This window comes from Macaca thibetana, chromosome 17, assembly GCF_024542745.1.
Source record: "Macaca thibetana thibetana isolate TM-01 chromosome 17, ASM2454274v1, whole genome shotgun sequence".
NCBI lineage: Eukaryota > Metazoa > Chordata > Mammalia > Primates > Cercopithecidae > Macaca > Macaca thibetana.
This window is the reverse complement of record NC_065594.1, coordinates 66,137,973-66,147,599: the sequence shown is the minus strand read 5'-3', so window position 1 is coordinate 66,147,599 and position 9,627 is coordinate 66,137,973.

The window sequence follows — 9,627 nt, the reverse complement described above, 5'->3', positions numbered from 1 at the left end:
CATATTTAATTATTCATTCAATCCTAGAATATGCAAATAGTTTCAAAATTATTAGATAACACACTCTAAGTAACAAATGTACTAATTGAACTACATTTGTTTATATTCCCTTTGGCATTAGCCTGAGTTTGGATGGTCAAAATGCTATATTTCAAAATTTTGAATTAATTCCTTTTCCCTAGTTCTGGGTGGTGTAGTTAAGTTATTTATTTAAAATATGGTAATTTCTTTCTATTTATATTCCATTTAGGGTTTTCTTTTGCTTTTGTGATTTATAGTTGTATGTAAAACATTAATATAACTCCAAAAGATGTATATAAAAATGTATATACAGAAAATTACTGTGGTTCATTTTTGTTTCCTTTTATTATTGAACAATTTTTATACCATAAAATGTGCCCTTTTAAAAGTTTGCAATCCAGATTTTTTTAGTACATTATATTTCCTTTCTCAACCATTTTAATCCATTCTATCTGATATTAAATGAACTTAATAAATTATTCAACTTTTATTCTACACTCAGTATTGTGTCTTAGACTTTACTGTGATTACCTCATGTTTAGATACATAGACTTCACTTACGGATGAAGTTACTTAGCCTAAGAGAGATTGTATACATTTTTCAATATCATGTCACTGTGCTCATGAATCAGATTTAGAAGTCAGGTCATCTGAGGCCATATTCCATGTACATAGTAAGTCCCAAACTGCTTCTCTACTGCTGTAATGCTGGTCCAAATACTGCAGCATCTCACCTAGATTTTTGTCAATGTGCCTAACTAGTGTATTTGCTGCTGTCCTTCCTACCTATGATCTTTTCCTCACGATGCAGCCAAATGATCCACTGAAAATCTCAGGTCAGATCATGTCTCCTCTCTGTTTGAATTCCTACAATATTTCCCCTTTGAATGGAAATAAAATCCACAGTACTTAAAAGGGCTGATATTTCTCCACGATCCTTACCCTCATTTTTATGGATTCATCTACTAACACTCTATCTTGATAGTTGATACGTCAATCACACTAGCCTCTCTGCTGGATAGCAATGAGGTTCTCTCTTTTAAAGTTGTGATTATTATTTTAATTCTCACTCTTTCCACATATCGTCATGTTTTTTGCACTCTTTATTCTACATATCTTAGCTTATCATGAGTCATTTCCTGACCACAATTCACTTTTTCCCTGCCCCAGCATTTTGGATCCCTTTACCCTGTTTGGTTTCCTCTGTAGTGCTTATTGAGATGACTGGTGTAGGTTAAAATTCATGTACGTGATTCTCTTGTGTTCACCAGAATCACCGCAAGAAATATGATGGTTTTGTCACTGCTGTATTTCTAGGACCCATAGCATATACTTGTCCAACAAAACAAAAGATTAGGCTTTAAAGACCCAGAGCTGATGACGAGGTATAAAATGTTGAGTAGAATTAGTTTACTAATTCTCTACCCTAGAAATACATAGAAAAGAAATAAACTAAATAAGGAAGGAAGGCACTAACATCTGCTATTGAATTGATTCTAATTATACTAATGAAACTTGATATTGCCATTTCCTACTACACGAATAATTATATAATAGCTTATTTGCATGTGAACATATATGGGTGTAAATTAATGCAAATCAGAATCTAATGAACAGTCACCTGTATGTAAATTATTCAGACCAATTAATTGTATAAAACCGTAGAAGAATAATTGCAAAACTCTTCTTAAAATTAATTTCTTGCAGCAAAAAAATGGAGGAAGTTCATGCAGCATTTTTTTGCTGGGTGTCTAGCTCTAAATTGCAGACATTCATTGCGTGAACAGCTTTAGCTAAATATGGAATAATGAGGATCTTTTGGAAAACAGAAGCTGCTAAATATTCAAAAGATATTTGTTCACATCTAGTTGAAAGGTAAAGCTGAAAGGAATGATGTTTAATAGACTGACAAGTATTTAGAATAAAAGCATGTCGCAAATTATATTACAACCATGGAAACGCTAACTACTGATAAATTGAACTTAAAATTCTCCTTATCCCAATTGAGTGACAAAGGGAACACTAAACACATTTCATATAAAATCTACCTTGACTCATTGATTGGAAACCTTTCTTACATGCTGAAATTTAACCTTTGCTAATGCATGGCAACAGATCTAAGCTTGACGTATTTTTTTCTTTTTCCTTTTTTTTTTTTTTTTTTTGAGACAAGAGTCTCGCTCCGCAGCCCAGGCTGGAGTGCAGTGGCACGATCTCAGCTCACTGCAACCTCCGCCTCCTGGGTTCAAGTGATTCTCCTCCCTCAGCCGCCCGAGTAGCTGGGACTATAGGGGCGTGCCACCATGCCCAGCTAATTTTTTGTATTATTAGTAGAGATGGGGTTTCACCATGTTAGCCAGGATGGTCTTGATCTCCTGTACTCATGATCTGCCCACCTAAGCCTCCCAAAGTGCTAGGATTACAGGCATGAGCCACCACACCCGGCCTTGTTCTTCCTTTTTAAAATTTATATTTTCTCAATGGAACATTTCAGAATATATGGAAAAAGTCAAAGGATTGGTAGAAGAAGAATGAGGAAGAAGAAAATATTTAATCCCTACTTTCAAGGCACTTTTTGATTCTGTTTTACGTTAACTTGTGATATCTGCTAGGGGTGTTTGAAAAAGACTATAGCTTATTAATTTACTCATATGACAAAATGAATGATGTTTTCATTTAGACCAGTAACAGCAAAGGAGATGAAACAGCAAAGGAGATGGAAACTTTAAGACATGATGTGAGTTTGCTATACCTTTTGGAAATACTCAATTTTGTTATAAAGAATAAGAAAATATAGGAAAGATAAAATTCATAAGACAAGTTAAACACAGATAATAAATAACCTATTTGTTCATGGACTATTGATACATTAATAGGATACATTAGGTATACATAAAGGATGAGTAAATAACACGGAAGATGTAGATACCCTAAGATAGGCTAAGTGTAAAGTAAGTTAGATGTAGGAAACAATATAGTAACAATATATAGATAATTTGATGAAACAAACAAGAGTACCACTTTTAGAGAGAAATACATGAAATCGTTATGATTATGGTGCTTCTGGGCTGACAGCTATGTTTCTCCTAAATTGGCCACCCATTGATGACGCTCGGTATGGTCCCACTCTGCCCATATGTGCTCAGCCCAAAAAAATACAGATGAAACTCATAGCTGTTCAGCAGGATAATTGGCAAGCTACAGCTATTGGCAAAGCATATTTTAATGTATCATTCTAATATAAGATGTGTATGTATCATTGGCCCACACATTTTCCATCTGTTGGGGTTCCTGTGCTCAAACCTTGATTCTAGTCCTTATAACCAAGCCATCTGTGGAAAATGATACAGTGAGGGTAAAGAGGAGGGGAGAAACAAATAGATAGATAGAAAATAGAGAGATTACACATGAATGTTGCATAACTCAGGATTCAAGTGGTGTGATCCTTCCGCCAATATATTTCCCTCTATAGCACCTTGCTCCTGCTTCTCTTAATGCATTTCCATTTAATTTGTTAAACTGTGTGTTTCAATCACCTTAAATTGGTTTGTGAGTGATTCTGTTCCATGACGTCTGAGATATAGTTCATCTGGTATTGTACTTGGAGGTTACCACTTCATTAAGGTAATTCCCCACATGATCAGGCACTGATGCCCTTAAAACCTGGCAAAAGGGTCAAATATATTGGGCCACTTTTTTTTTAAGCTTTACTGGATCCCATTTTCATATATACCTCTCTCCATGGGCCAAGAAAATCCTCCCACTTAGAGTTCATGCCTACACTTCGTAGAGCATGCAGTGGATGCCTGAGAGTGAAATTCTGAGTCACAATTGTTCTGAGACCAGTATCAGTGTCTTCATGGGTTCTTACTCTAGTTCTGTCCCTGTAGATAGAGGCCAAGATGACTTGTTTACAATATAGATAAACAAAACTTGATCATGTGGGCAACTGTGTCCACCTGCATGCTCTCAAGATCTCTCATAGTGCAGAGTTGGGAGGGAGGCAATTGTCAGCTGGAGGCCAGGACTGGCACTGTCCATGGTGCTATATTTCAGCCTGGCAATAAAGGGAGTTCAATATTTTCAAATTCAAACCTGGCTTTTCAAGACTTTATAAAGGTACATTCGACAAAGTAGAAGCATAGATTATACTTTATTTCACAATCTGGTAACTTTTAAGTCTCTAGACATATGGTATGTGGGCTGCCATTTGTACCCAACCTTCTTGCAAGTATTATGACTGAGTCTGTCTTAAGGCCTTTATTTATCTATATAAAGAAGGAAAATGTAATAGTATGCAAAAGTAAAGTGATTTTTTGAAGAAATACCAGAACTTTGACTCAAATATTACATAATTTTAAAATAATTTTGCTTCTCTAAAAATTATGTAGCATTTTGATTTTTTTATTTTTGGAAAACATTGCAAACAAAATAGCTAGTGCTTAAGGAAAGGCAGACTGGAACAGATAAATGAGGTAATGGAAACTTTGGGCACTTTAATTGTTAGTAATAAGATTTGGTGGCAAAATCAAATGTTTGAGTGAAGGCTAGAGTGGGGTCAATGTTGGAGCAGTGCATGTCTAGACTTTGTTATGGATACCATATTTCAGTCAGTTCTTCTGAAATCAAACTATTTTTAAACAGACCAAAAAAATCCAGGACAAAGTTCTCTTATTTATCCACTTAGACTGCTGCTTTTTTTGAATTTTATTAGCTACCTGCCTTTTCTTGTCAAATTCTCCTGAAAATTTTATTTAGTGTATAGAAAAGTAATGATTTTATACATACTTTTGAGTATTTAATTATGCAATATATAAAATACTTGCAAACCCACTAATTTTCATGATGTCTCCTAAAAATATTGGCAAATGTGGTGATGTTTATGAGAACTGCTTTGCCTATTGATCAATCTTTACTAAAAACTTAAGAATTTTATTCAACTATATCTATAATATAATGTATAATTTATCATCAGTGGTAAATAAAAGTAAGTTTTAAAACAGAAAAAAAGTCTAATTCAATTAAAAAATTTGAGATACCGAAAGACAACTTCAGAAATTATGAACCTTCAAAATTGTTCAGAGTAATTTTGCATGATCAAACACAAAAGTCACTTCTGTAAAGGAAAAGTTACAAAAAGTATTACTAAACATTTTTAAAAAGATATTTTATACTTAAAAATTGCTGAAGAACAGAAATAAGTAAAAGACAAATTGATTTTTATACTTGATAAAAAATATAAAGTACAACAATGTGAGAACCTATATATGTCTACATTAATTTTACTGATTTCCAGAAAAACAAAAACATAAATTATGAATGAGGTGAGAGCAGGAATAAACAAGAAAGAAAATGTTAAAATGATGAAACTGTCAAATAGAGACAATTTTATATCTTTCTTTTCAATTTGAATTCCTTGTATTACTTTTTCTTGTTTGATTTCTCTTGTTAATTCTTCTAGTACAATAGAAGTGAGGAGAGTGGATGTCCTTGCCTTAAACCACATTTTAGAGGAAAAGTTTTCAGTTTCCTTCCATTGATTATGATGTAGTGATGCGTGAATTTTCAATAAATGACTTTAATAATTATGAGATATTTTTCTTCTACATCTACAGTGTTGAGGGTTTTTATCAAGAAAGGATGAACTTTGTAGAATACTTTTCAGTGTCAATTTAGATGATCATATAATTTTTTTTGTTTTCCAGTCAGTCAATGTATGCATCATATTGATTAATTGACATTTGTTAAAGCAGCCTTGAATTCCAGAGACAAATTCCACTTGATCATGATGTATAATCATTTTGTTGTGCTGTTAAATTTTATTTGATAATATTTTATTAAGAATTTTTGTATCAAGTTTTACTAGAGATACTAGCCTGTAGTTTTCTTTTCTTGTGAGATGTTTTTCTGGCTTAGGTAGAAAGCTGAGGATAGCCTCATAAAATACATCAGAAAGTGATCCTTCCCTCTCTGTTTTTTGAAGAGTTTAAGAAGTATTGACATTTGTCTTTCAAAGTTTGCTAGAATTTAGCCATGAAGCCATCTGGTCTTGGACTTCTCTCTGTTGGAAGATTTCTTTGTTTTTTTGCTTGTTCGTTTTTCACTTTTTACTTTTGTTATGAGTACATGGTAAATGTATATATTTATATATGAGATATTTTGAAACAAACATACAATATGTAATAATCACATCAAGGTAAATGGGGTATCTATGACCTCAATAATTTAGCCTTTGTGTTATAAACAATTCAATTATACCTTTTAAGTTATTTTGAGATGTACGATTAAATTGTTATTGACTATAGTCACCCTGTTGTGTGATCAAATGCTAGATCTTATTCATTCTATTTTTTTGTACACATTAAACATTTCCATTTCCCTGGATCTCCACTACCTTTCCCAGCCTCTGGTAACAATCCTTCTGCTCTCTATCTTCATGAGTTCAATTGTTTTAATCTTTGTCTCCCACAAATAACTGAAACATGTGAAGTTTACCTTTCTGTGCCTGGTTTATTTTTCTTAACATAATGACCTACAATTTCATTCATGTTGTTGCAAATGACAGAATTTCATTGTTTACACTGGCTGACTAGTACTCCATTAGGTATACGTAATGTTTTCTATCCATTTGTCTGTTGATGGACACTCAAATTATTTCCAAATGTTGGCTTTTGTGAATGTTGCTGCAAAAAACATGAGTGCAGATACCTCTTCAATATACTGATTTCCTTTATTTGGAGTATATGCATAGCAGTAGGATTGCTGGGTCATATGGTAGCTGTGTTCTTAGCTTTTTGGGGAATAGCCAAACTGTTCTCCATAGTGGTTGTGCTAATTTACATTCCCACCAACAATGTAAGAGGGTTTGCTTTTCTTTACATCCTTGCCAGCATTTGCTATTGCCTGTATTTTGGATAAAAGCCATTTTAACTAGGCTGAGCTAATATTGCGTTGTAATTTTGACTTGCATTTCTCTGATGATCAATGATGTTGAGCACCTTTTCAAATGCCTGTTTGCCATTTGTAGGTCTTGTTTTGAGAAATGTCTGTTCAGCTGTTTGCCCAAAATGGCAATAAGATTATTAGATTTTAAATAAGATTATTAGATTCTTTCCTATATTGTTGTTTGAGCTCTTTAAATATTCTGGTCATTAATCTCTGGTTAGATAGGTAGTTTGCAAATATTTTCTCCCATTCCATGGGTTGTTTCTTCACTTTGTTAATTGTTGCCTTTGCCGTGCAGAAGCTTTTCACCTTGATATGATTCCATTTGTTTATTTTTGCTTTGGTTGCCTGTGCTTGTAGGGTATCACTCAAGGGAGAGAGAGGGGTAGAAAGTTTATTCAAAGGAGTAATAACAAATAACTTTCTAAACTTAAAGAAAAATATCACTATTCAAGTACACGGTTATAGGACACCAAGCAGATTTAACTCAAATGAGACTACCTCGAGACATTTAAAAATAATTGACATACAATAAAGCTCCAATATTTCTTGCTACAGGCTTTTCAGTGGAAATCGTACAGGGTAGGGGAGACTGGCATGAGATGTTTAAAGTGCTTGAATTATTATTTTTTACCCTGGAATAGTATATCCAGTGAAGAGATCCTTCAAATATGAAAGAGAAATAAAAACCTTCCCAGACAAACAAAAGCTGAGGAAGTTCATCAGCGTCAGACCTCTCCTACAAAAAAAGCTAAAGGGAGTTTTTCAAGCAGAAAGAAAAGGATGTTAATGAGCAAGAAGAAATTATCTGAAGGGACAAAACTCACTAGTAATTGTAAGTACACAGATAAACACAAAAATATTAAAATATTATAATACTGTGATAGTCACATGTAAACTACTCACACCTTTTTTTTTTTTTTTTTTTTTTTTGGATATGGATCCAGGCAGTGCAATGGCTCAATATCTGCTCACTACAACTTCCACCTCCCAGGTTCAAGCAATTTTCCTGTCTCAGCCTCCCGAGTAGCTGAGACTACAGGCAACCACCACTACACTAGCTAAATTTTGTGTGTGTGTGTGTGTGTATTTCAGTAGAGACTACTATGTTGCCCAGCCTGGTCTCAAACTCCTGAGCTCAGGCAATCTTCCCACCTTAGCCTCCCAAAGTGCTAGGATTAAAGGCATAAGCCACTGCACCCAGCCAACTACTCAGATCTTAAGTAGAAAGACAAAAAGATGAACTGATAAAAAATAATAGCTACAAAACTTTTCAAAAAATAGTACAATAAGATACAATAGAAACAACAAAAGGTTAAAAAGCAGGCCAGGTGTGGTGACTCATGCCTGTAATCCCAGCATTTTGGGAGGCTGAGGCAGGCGGATCACCTGAGGTCAAGAGTTCATGATCAGCCTGAACAATATGGCAAAATCCCGTCTCTACTAAAAACACAAAAAATAGCTGTCATTTTGTTCTTTGTTTTGTGGTTGTTTCATGGTTTTCTCTTTCTTCATTCCTTGCTTTGGGGCTCTGACCCACCCCCCCCACCCTGGCAGTGTCTAGGGGTGAGTGTTTACAGCTGAAGCTCCAGTAGGCGTGTGCTACAGGGTGTTCTTTCAGTTTGCTGTCTATAGGCAGCTTGTGTTAACCAGCTCAATAGCTCAATGAGACCACTTTCCTTTTCAGGAGAGAGAGATTTCTGTGTCCTGGGGTTTCTTGTCTTGGTGTACCAGATGAATTAGATCACACGTGGCTTGGAGAATGAGTGCAAGGTTTTTTTGAGTGGAAATAGCTCTTAGCAGATGGGGGAGCCAGAAGGGAGATGGTTTTCCTTTGGAGTTGGGCTGCTCGGCGGCCCGACTCTACTTCGACCACTCCAGCCACCACATCCTTCTGCCAATTGATGGCCTAATAGCCTGCCTGTGCCTTTTGACATGCTCTTCCAGCAGCCTGTTCTCGACGACCAGCTCCTTGCGTCTTCTTCCGCCAATGTATTTCTCCTGATGTCCAGCAGGTATTGTGTGTACCTGCTAGGGTCTCAGGTTTTTATAGGCCCAGGATGGGGACATGATGGGCCAGTGTGGTCTTGGAAAACGCAGCATTTGGGCTGGGAAGCAGGAGTGTCTGTCCTCACCTAGATCTGTGGGGGTGGGGCCCTAGCCAGGGACCACGCCCTCCTCTCCCCAGCACTTCCCTTCCCCCTTGTCCATATCATTTAAAGGGACCATGGTCTTCCCTTCCCAGCACTCCCGTATCATTTCCCCTCTCTGAAGTGGTACATCTAACTGACGTTAGAATATATAGGATGACCAGTCTTAGCTGCTTCCTGCTGACAAGGGCATTGTTTTAGGGGAAATAGCAGCCAGATTCCTTTCAGAATCTGTCTAAGGGTTCCTAGCAAAGGGAAGCCATCGTCCAACGGTTTGGTCGCCTGATCATTTAGAGTCTGATGGCTTCTAGGTGCGAGAGAAAAAAGCAAGTTTTATAAGTTTAAGTATGCATGGGTTAAACATATGTATTATACAAGGAAATAATTTAATGCCAAAGATTACAGAGACAAGAAGTACAATATACTAACAACAGCGTTGTACCCCTAGCTGTTTCACCCTGGTAAAAGAAATTAAACCTTGTATAGGAGTGGTTAAACTTTAGAAGAGAGA